Below are 10,541 nucleotides of genomic sequence, written 5' to 3'. Positions count from 1 at the left end.
ATGTTGAACAAGGAGGTGATTTTTGGAGTGTACACATTAAAGATTTAGAGCAAGAGTGAGATATTGAACAAAGGTTGTAATCTTATTGTGCATGATTGTCATTGTAGGGTATTTATAGATACGACCATCGCTTGACATCCTTTGCTGCCTAACGGCCACTACTCGATGCGCCCGTGGCCATCACATCCTGCCCCAGTGCTTGGGTTTTGTGCAGGTAGGCTCCATTTTCTTTATATAAAATAACATGAATGAATGTGTAAGTAAAATTGAAGAATGGCATTCCTATTTTGTGCAGGTAGGCTCCATTTTCTTTATATAAAATAACATGAATGAATGTGTAAGCCAAATTGAAGAATGGCATTCCTATTTTCTTTTATGTAAAGTTTTAATGGAACCTTAGTGGAAAATGGAAGGATAAAAGCTTGGGTAACCTCTAGTAGTGAAGATCTCAACGCCACTCTTCAAATGAATGAGAAAAAACACCTTTTATCCTATGTAAGACTATATAGTAGAGTGAGTCCTTATAGTGGAAAGGAATCTCCCTCTTTCTTTTGAGATTTACAACCATATATACATATTATAGTAATAAAGGACTAGAGGACTACATGCGAGGAGTGTTGGTTTAAGAAAAGTAGGAATGTGTCATTCTCAATTGTTGTATGGCTTTATCCTGGCATCCACTCTATCAATTGATGGCATACCTAAATTTTATGCATGTTTACTCGCCGCTCGAGGAACAGAATCTAACACGATAATGATGTGGTACAAGTTGTGTAGTGGGAGTCTGTATGCATTGAATAGAGTGAAGAATATAATAAAAGACTAACTCAGAGAGCATAAGAGGAAGGGACTAAGTGTTTATGGCTATTAGTCTTGATTATCAGTTTTTAAGCATGATATAGTACTGTTTTCCTTCTTTGCACACGTGTGTGTGTGTGAGAGAGAGAGAGAGAGAAAGAGAGAGAGAGAGAGAGAGATATGCTGAAATAATCTCCTACCTTATTATGCTACTCATAGATGGATCCATATTGGGAGGAGATTACACTCCCCAACGAGGAGAATTGGTCATCTCAGTATCGAGCATCTCTAACGTGCTCCAAGAGGGACACTACATATGTTAAGAGAGTCCACATGATGCGTCACTTGAAGAATCAACACCAAGTAGTCGTGTACATGCCCAAGCTTAAGGTGGGGCAACCTAGGGTTGGTGAGCATCCAAAGGTCGTGCCTTGTCCTCATAATGAGAGTGAAGTCTAGGTTTGGGAATGTAGCAAAGAAGTTTGAAAGGAATCTACAAAAGTTTCTCAAGCGTCAACGACAAATAGTGGAGGGGGAGTGGGCGGCTCTCGAGGATAAGAGCACCACAACGAGAGAGGCATTCATAACAAGAAAACTTAAAGATGTCGAGATCTCATACATGGAGACTAAGGAGAGTCACATCTCACACATCGAGAGGCGTATCAAGAGTGGCTACGAGAAATGATGTAATTACAATAAATTGAATACATTATTACAAAACTAGAATTAGACTTTGTTGCACGACGAATGAAGATCAATACAAGGATGCAACAAAAAAGACACTTAGGGCTCTTGTAAAGAATTCCAAGTTGTAGATGAATGTGGGAGAGGGCTTGACAATAATCCCACATGGGAACTTTTGGGAGTTCTAGAGTTTTTGTATAAAAGGTGGCCCATTTGAGAGTTAGAGAACACTCTTTGGTCATTTGGTTGAGAGGCTCATAGAGAGAGCTTGCTCCATAGCTCCTTCTCATGTGCTCTCCCAAGGCTCTCCATCTCCATTCTTGCTTCAATCTTGTACTCTCTATTCTCTACATTTTCAATGATATGAGGTTATGGTTTACACACTTGCTAATCTAGATTTCTTAATGATGTTTTGATGCTAAAATCTGATTTGTAGAGTGCATGTGATGAAGCTTGTGCATGAAATGATGTGTAGTTGAGGCTTGTGTGATAGCTCTTTGCATGTTAGATTCTTTGCATAAGTTGCATTTTTGTGCTTAAGTGTAGCCTAATCTTGATGCTTTGATTATGTTAGATTGATTGCTTGAGTGTTGAAGAAGGATTGAGTAGGACTAGAAGTCATTAGTGTGTGGTTAACTAATCTTCTCCCATTCGGGATAGCCTCTATGCGCTAACCGGGTTGCATTCACGGATTGACAAAGTGTGTGGGTTGGAGTGTAGCCTCCGCTATGCTATGATGTCCCAAACAATGGCGCCGCTGCCGGGGAACGCACACCTAAGTTAGTGAAGGGTGTTAACCATTACTTCTTACCAAGTGCTCCATTGATTGCAAAATCGTGGATTAGGGTAGATTAGAGTAGAGTTTGCAAGGGCATTGAGTGTGTGATCTCAAGGGCGCCTTGTGTGTTTTCGGTTTTTTGATTAGAAGCAAAAAAAAATAATTAAAACCCCATTGCGGTAGAGTAATCCCGCCATTAAGTAGGTTCAAGTGATTTCTGTTTTTGTATTTTCCGACGTAGGGGCTGTAAGAGGTGTGTCGTTGGAGGCGCAGCAAAGAAAAATAAATATATATATATATATATATATATATATTTATACATATATATATACCTTGTAGCGGTTGGGCGGTATATATACCTTGTAGCGGTTGGGCGGTCGGCTTATAGCGAAGGCTTGTGGGAGGTAGAACATTGGAGGCGGCTTTAAAAATATATATATATATATATATATATACATTGGAGGGGCGTAGGCTTTGGGCCGGCTGTAGGGCAACCGCAGGGAAAAAAGAGCTGGCCACAAGCGAAAAAAGGAGAGGCTATGGGCGGCCGGCTGGAAGTGGGAGGCGAAGGAGTAGACGGCCGGCTGGAAGTGGGAGGCGAAGGAGTAGACGGCCAGCTGGAAGCAGAAGGCGAACCTGTGGGCGGCCGACAAATAGACATATATATATATATATATATATATATATATATATATTTACGTGCAACTGGTCGGCAGCTGAGTGAAGGCGGGCAGAAGCGAAGCTGTGTGGCCGAGCGAAGAAGGTAAGGCGGAGAGGAAGGCGTCGGTGTCGGCAGCTGAGTGAAGGCGGGCAGAAGCGAAGCTGTGGCCAGCGTTGCAGAAGGCGAACCTGTGGTGGGCGGCGTTGTGGAAGCGAAGCGACCAATTAACCTCCTAACCATAGGGCAGAAAGCGTAGCATGTCGTAGAAGCAGCTTGATTGAATTTAGCAGGAAGTACTTGTGCTGGATGCGAGGCCAGAGCTTTGCGTGGAGGAAGCGTGCAAGCAAAAGCGTGGAGTGGCAGCCTGCAGAGCAGTGCGTGGGGGTAGCTGCAAGAGAAGCAGAAGCAGCCGGCAGCTAAGCAAAGCAGAGGCAGTGCATTGAAGACGAGGCGAGAGCGGTGAGGCGCAGAATCCGGGAGGCGGCGAAGCGTTGAAAGATAAGGTTGGTGCTTTTCAAAATGTTTTTATTTTTTTATTAATTTTTCATGTTTTTTGTATTTTTAAATAAAAAATAATAATAATAAATATAAAAAAACAACAAAAAAAATATTTTTTCTTTTTTTAAAAAAAAAGAAAAAAAAAAGAAAAAGAAAAAAAAGGAAAAAAAATCATAAAATATTTTTTTTAAAAGGAAAAAAAAAGAAAAATAATTTTTATTTTTGTATTTTGAATCCATTGTTTATTATTTAAATTTCTGTAAAATTTTGCATGATTAAAGTAGCTTGTATTTTTTATTTTTATTTTTTTTAGAATTTTTATAATTGTGTGCATAATTAGTGTTTTGTTTAGCATGATTCATATTTTTTTGTAATTAGAAAAAAAATAGAAAAAAAATAAATAAATAAATATATATATATATAAAATAAGATAGATAGTTACACCACACATACTCATTTTAGTTGCCTTCAGTGGTTAGGTAGGGTAAAAAAATATATGTATATATATATATATATATATACATATATATATATATATATATATATACATATATATATATATATACAAAAAAAAACGAACAAAACAAAGACAAAACAAAAAAAACACATAAAAAACCAAAAAAATTTGACCTTATGCACTTGCGGTCGGGACGTCTTATAGATTCTACCATAGGGCCTAGGGCACCTTCTAGAGTACCTACACAGGAAAGTGGGACCCAATCGGTAGGAAATTTGGCAGATATTGCTGAAACCCTTTCTGAATCTCAATCCGATACCCTTTCCTCCAGAACAACTAGTTCATTGTCCATGGACAATCTAGGGCCGACAAATAGTCACCCCTTAGCCCCAAATAGAACACCCACAAGATCCTTTAATCCATTTGAAGCCGACACCATGGGGTTAACACTTAATGTGAGACTCCAATATGTCTACACAAATGCTCAAGGAGCTGAGATCTTTAGGGACCCACAACAACGGTATCTTGTTAAGATCGCAGACATTTTCTCAGAACTTGATAGAGCACCTCTAGTCAATGACCAGGGTAACATGTACATGGGTGGAGATGGTGTTCGCTACGAAGTCACCTACCATCCAGAAAATGTAGACAAATTAGGGGAGCTCTCTAAAACCGAGTTCTTAGACTTATCAAAACTTTCCAGAATAAGGGAGTCTAGAGATGATTGGGACATGCCTGGACCATCCAATGCCCAGTCCTCAAAACCATCCATAGACGATTTACTTCTTGTAGATCTAAATTTGGAAAGGGATAGGAAAGGCAAGTGTAAAATGGATCAGGGGGGGCTGAGAACCAATGGGAGTTTGTACGACAAATTCCAGTGACAAAGGTCTTACAGGATGACCCACTTCAAGAGGTCTATAAGGACTCGTTGGAGGGATATTATGCCACAACTAGATTGCCACAGCTAGATCTTCCTCTAGCTCTTGTGGTAGTAGTTGAGAAGCTTGCAGGACACATGAACATAATAATTGATAAATGGGCCAATGAATACCGAACCTTAGATTGGAAAGAGATTCGGGAACTCACGTGGAAAGGACAACCATTATTCATGGAAGTGTTCTCAACAAATACAGCCAAACCAGGAGAGACAGCCTTTCTTGGAGAAACTGTTGCTCCTCCCCTACGAGAGTTCACTAGAGAGGGACCTTGAACATCCAAGTGGACCACTGCTAGTAGCCCAACTCTAGCACCAAGATATCGTCCTACGCCAAATGTGCGACCACCGGTCACACCACAACAACATCTTTCTCACTATGGCAATCGGAGGAGAGGGGAGCCAACTCGGCCTCCCATAAATGCACCTCCTGAAATGCAGGTGACAAGATCTTTGGAGGGGTTTGGTGAGGCTGGTAATAGGGGACCCACACCAATTTTGGATGCATGTGGACCATCTTTCCAAAGAGAGGAACAATTCCCACTGAGAGTGAGAGGCCGTAGGCTCTATGATGAGTATTCACGACAAGTAAGGCCATCAACTCTTCAGAAACTGGTAAAGAAGTATGAAGGGTCGGGAGATCCATACGACCATGTAGCAGCATTTAGGCAAGCAGTTCAAGCTGAGCAAGTGGCTAATAAGCATACTCAAATTGAAGGATTTGGACTCACTCTTGAGGGAAAGGCCCTTTCTTGGTTTCAAGCACTAGAGGCTTAAGATAAATCTTCTTTACGAGTTTTGGAAGAGAGATTCATTGCTGCTTTTTCCTTGATGGGAATTCAACATGACACGGTAGCACACATCTACTCTTTCAAGCAAGGCGAGAATGAGAGTGTTAGAGACTGTGTAAATAGAATGAAGCAGTACATTAATCGTTGCCCAGAAGATGAGAAGCCCGCCCAAAGTCGATTAATTTCTCTCTTCTTAAAAGGACTCAACAATTCGACACTGCATACACATCTCTATGCGAAGAAGCATACAAATTTCAATGAGTGTTGCCATGATGCTATGGATTTCACCGATAACTTCAAATTCCAAGATGGTTCTGGCCCAGAGGTAAAAACTAGAGATCAGTGGGGTGATGACCAAAGTTTAGGGTCTAGCGCTCTAGTAAATCCAGACCAGATAGCTAACCTAGTACTAAGGAGATTGGGACAGACCTAGCGTCCACCCATGCAGCCACAACAACAGCAGCAGAGAATGAGGAGTGTACTTCCTACAGGTCCTCATCTTTGTGGAGCATGTGGCGGTAACCATAAAACAGAGGAGTGTAATACCTTTTCTCCTCTAGTCACAAACCAACCCACAAAGAAGTGGTGCCAAGCTTGTGCTTGGAACTTTACCCATACCACACAGGAATGTACTCGCATTGCAAGAATGAGACAGGAGCGTGAGCAGCCAAGGGGTGGAGTGGCTCCACAAATGTATCAACAGTATACTAATTTTGAACGTAAGCCACCGCCGATGGCACAAGAGCAAGCACGACCTGTTCTTGGTGCTCAACCTCCTGCTCCTGGGACTGCTCCTGTGAGGGTTGTCGACTACGACAATTCAAATATGTGTAGAGACTTGGTAAACCCGGGCTATGTGGAGGAGGAATACGCATCATATTCATCCAAAGAAAATCTCTTTGAAAGTCCCGCATACCCAAGCCAAGCACTGGAGGCTCCAGGGGAACAAAACTCTTTGATGTTGCTAGGCGGCTACCAACCTAGGACTCCACGCCCCTCAGGTCAATGGCAGCAAAGGAAAGTAGAAGCCAAATCAATGGGCCCCTGTTATGAGTGCGGAGAACCTCATTGGGCTCGTGATTGTCCACATCGCTCAAGGCAAGCATCTTGATCCAATACAACAGTACAACAGTTTCCACCAATTGAAAGATATTGTCTAGGGTGTTGTGTAGAACACTTCCCAAAGGATTGTCTGCTGAAACCACATGAGGAAGGCATCTCTCAACCAAAGGTCTCACTCAACCTTGTAGGGGCAGTTCCATCTCCACCTTCATCTGAGAATGAGGATGTTGTGCCACTTAGAGTCATGACTAGATCACAGACATGAAACGCCGAAATACAAACTGATGAGACACCTCGAACTAGGGATGCAAAGACAAATCTAGTGGACAAGACCCTACAGTCCAATAGAAAAAAGACCACTAGGAGGAAAAAGAACCGAAACAAGCAAACTAAAAGTACATCCACTGGTTCTCAAGAAGCCTCTAAACAAAACATGAGGGATCAAACTTTTACATCCCAAGAAGTGCATGAGAAACATCAACCTCAACTTGGGCCTAGTGCTAAACAAGATGAGGCTAGTACGACTGAGGATAGTTCTGGGGGTTCTGTTTTTGTGGATAAAGTGAATGAGACTCTAGATGCCATCATTGATGCTCATAGAAGTCGTATTGCAGCTTTATCTGACCTACCCAAGAAGCTTCAAGAATACCCAAACCCTCGTGAGGAGAAGATCAATCTAGCTGTACATCAGCAACTCATTAGAGAAGCTCAGTCAATACTTGAGGGACCACCACCACCTATTCCTTGGGGCCCAACCTCTCTTAAGCCAACATTAGAAACCATACCAGAAGTGTCATCAAGTTGGGAAATGAAAAGTGAGCTAATTTCACAAGCTCATAGCGAAAGGTCTGCACCAATTGACACCCAATTGAAAGGAGGTAATCCGCCACCACACCTAGCCTTGTCTTCCCATGCAATGATGAAGTTATTGATGCTAATGAGGACATGGCAAATGAGATGTGGGCCGCAGTTCATGAGAAAGTTAATGAGAACATGTCTTCTATTAGTTCGCCTCCATTCTCGGAGGTGGATTTTACCAGGGGCACGGAAAACAACTTTGGACGCCCAAGCATCCAGGAGGAAGTTCAAACAATTGTTTCTCCCAGAAGTAAGCATACAATGAAAACCTTACCATCATATCTGGGAGAATATGAGAACTGTTCTCAAACCTTGAGGATACCCTCCATGCATAAAAGGTTGACAAAGGAGAAGGATATGAGTATCGTGCAAGCTATTTTGTCAGCACCAGTGGCTTGTACCTTGGCTTGTACCTTACCTTTGCTTGATTTGATAAAAATTCGACCTGAGTTGTGGAATGATATTGCCACATGTTTGTCAGAGTAGGTATTGCTACAAAAGGGTCACCATGAGTGTACTATACACCCTGAGACAAAGCATGTTATGCCAGTTCCTATCAACAAAGTAGGAAAATTTTGTGAGGACGATCAGGGAAATGCTACCCTCCCATTAGAAGTGCGAAAAGTAGTTTCGACTGCAATACTTGATAGTGGTGCAGGAGTGGGCATTGTGACAAGGTCCATTTGGGAAAAGTGGGGCAAACCAGCTAATAGGAGTACCAGGATGCGCTTGCAGCTAGCAGATGGAAGCTTAGAACATCCCCTTGGGCTGCTTGAGAACATATTGGTCACCACATGTGGGATTGAATATGAGCACACCTTTGCAGTAGTGGATTTTGAAAAACATCCAAACTATGAAGTGATATTGGGTAGACCATTCATGCGACAATTTCAAATGATTCAAGATTGGGGATACAATTATTTGTACCTCCGACATGATTCTGTCATCACAAGGGTCAACCTAAGGAATCACTCATATCGTGATGTAACAAGGTCTCCAATAGATGAGTTTGATTCTGCTTCATCTGAGGGCTCAAGAGTTACATTGTCAGATGGGCGGGAAGATCTGTGGATGTGTGGAGCCTCATGTAGGGATTTCAACACTGAGAGACTTAAGGGTAATCGAAGTGTATCAAACGAGGCATACATTCCACAACCCTTCCCTGAGCATTTAATTGATCCACTAGAATGGAGTCATGTCCTTGCAACATTATCGACATGTGCTTTACCGAAGCCAATTCAATTTTGTGACTCAGATGGATATGATATTATTCCTATACGAATGGTACAACCACGTGCCCTTCTAGATGATTTGTACTATAGGGATACATCCACAATAGCTCTGCATGTCGAGGAAGTCTCAGTGGAGGATTTAACACTCGAATCTGCTAATGATGCTGATAAGGAAGATGGCTGGGACTCTGATTTTGATAATAATGTGATAATCCCTGAGGATGAGTTAGGAAAGGCATGCCTACTCTTGAGAGGAAGGGAGGTTCAAGTAGAGATCCCTCGAAGCCGACCTAAACGTAAATGCTATAAGAGCCATAGAGAATCAGTAGACAAGATGAGCGGGAACAACGTGAGAGACTACAAAAAGAAAAGGAGGAGTCTAAGAGTGAAAACTCTCGACCACCACCTCACTTCTCAGGAAAGAACGGATATCTATACTATGTCCAAGCACAAGATAGTATCAAAGACCAAGTAAAACAATCAGATGGATTCCAAGCAGGGGAAAAGCTAACAACTGTTAGCAAAAATCGTAAAAAAACGAAGAAACAAAAACCAAAACTCAAGTCTAAAACCGATTCAAAAGAGAGTGTCGGAAGTGCAAAGTCAACGGTTGAACAAAAAAATCCGATGCAAGATGGCAAAGGAGAGCTCAAAACCGCATGGTCTTCAATGAGTGAAGACTCAAGTGGACAAGAACAAGGTCTCAATGTTCCTCCCAATTTCACACAGTACACTCTTCAAGATCGGAAGATTGTTCTTCAACAGCCCATGCGACAAAAACCAAGCATGCCAGGGATTTCATACGATGGTCCAGAAGATGCAAAAAAGATTGATATTGCTAAGCCAGGAGAAGAGCCTCGCTATGTGTGGATTGCCACAGACTTGTCCTTAGATGAGGAGAAGTTATTAATTCAAACATTAAAGGAGTATCGCGATGTTTTTGCTTGGAGTTATAAAGACCTCAAAGGAGTTGATCCAAGCATATGTCAGCATACAATTCCATTGCAAGAGGATTCAAAACCCTCCAAGCAACGTCCTTATACTTACAATGAAAATTTTGCACGGAAGATAAAGGAAGAAATAGACAAGCTCTTAGAGGCAGAATTTATCTATGAGATTGAACACACTGAATGGGTCTCCCCTATTGTAGTGGTGCCCAAGAAAAATGGAAAACTTCGAGTATGTGTAAACCTCAAGAAGGTAAATGCAGCTACTGTGCGTGATCATTACCCACTTCAATCATGGATCATGTTCTGGAACGAGTTACAGGGAAAAAGGCATATAGTTTCTTGCATGGATTCTCCGGTTACAATCAAGTGTCAATTGATCCAAAGGATCAACACAAGACAGCCTTTGCTACTGAAGATGGCATCTTTGCCTATCGTGTTATGCCATTTGGTCTAACAATGCACCAGCAACCTTTCAAACATGTTCTTAAAGCACAAGGCTATTATGAGGGGGCAACAGCAATTTGGCTTCCAAAATGCCATGGTTTGCTAGGGGTAAAAGAGTGTTTCAGAAAGATTCCAAAAGCCACCCTTGATTTTCCATATCAGTGGGTGCAAAAGAAATCAACACAAACTCTTCAAGAAAGGAAAGGTGGCTGTGATAGCACCTACAAATCTACTTGTGTTGATCTTCCTAAAACATGTATTGAAACACCGGTTGTCCCAATTTCTCCTTGTTACACCATTCCACCATCAACTTGTGTACCTAAGACAAGTCCAAATGAGTCTCATTTGAGCATAGATTCTAGCATTTCAATGCCTAAATCCTCTTATCTTG

Source organism: Cibotium barometz, chromosome 51, assembly GCF_041138505.1.
Source record: "Cibotium barometz isolate CiBa-2024 chromosome 51, ASM4113850v1, whole genome shotgun sequence".
Lineage (NCBI taxonomy): Eukaryota > Viridiplantae > Streptophyta > Polypodiopsida > Cyatheales > Cibotiaceae > Cibotium > Cibotium barometz.
This window is presented reverse-complemented; position numbering follows the sequence as displayed.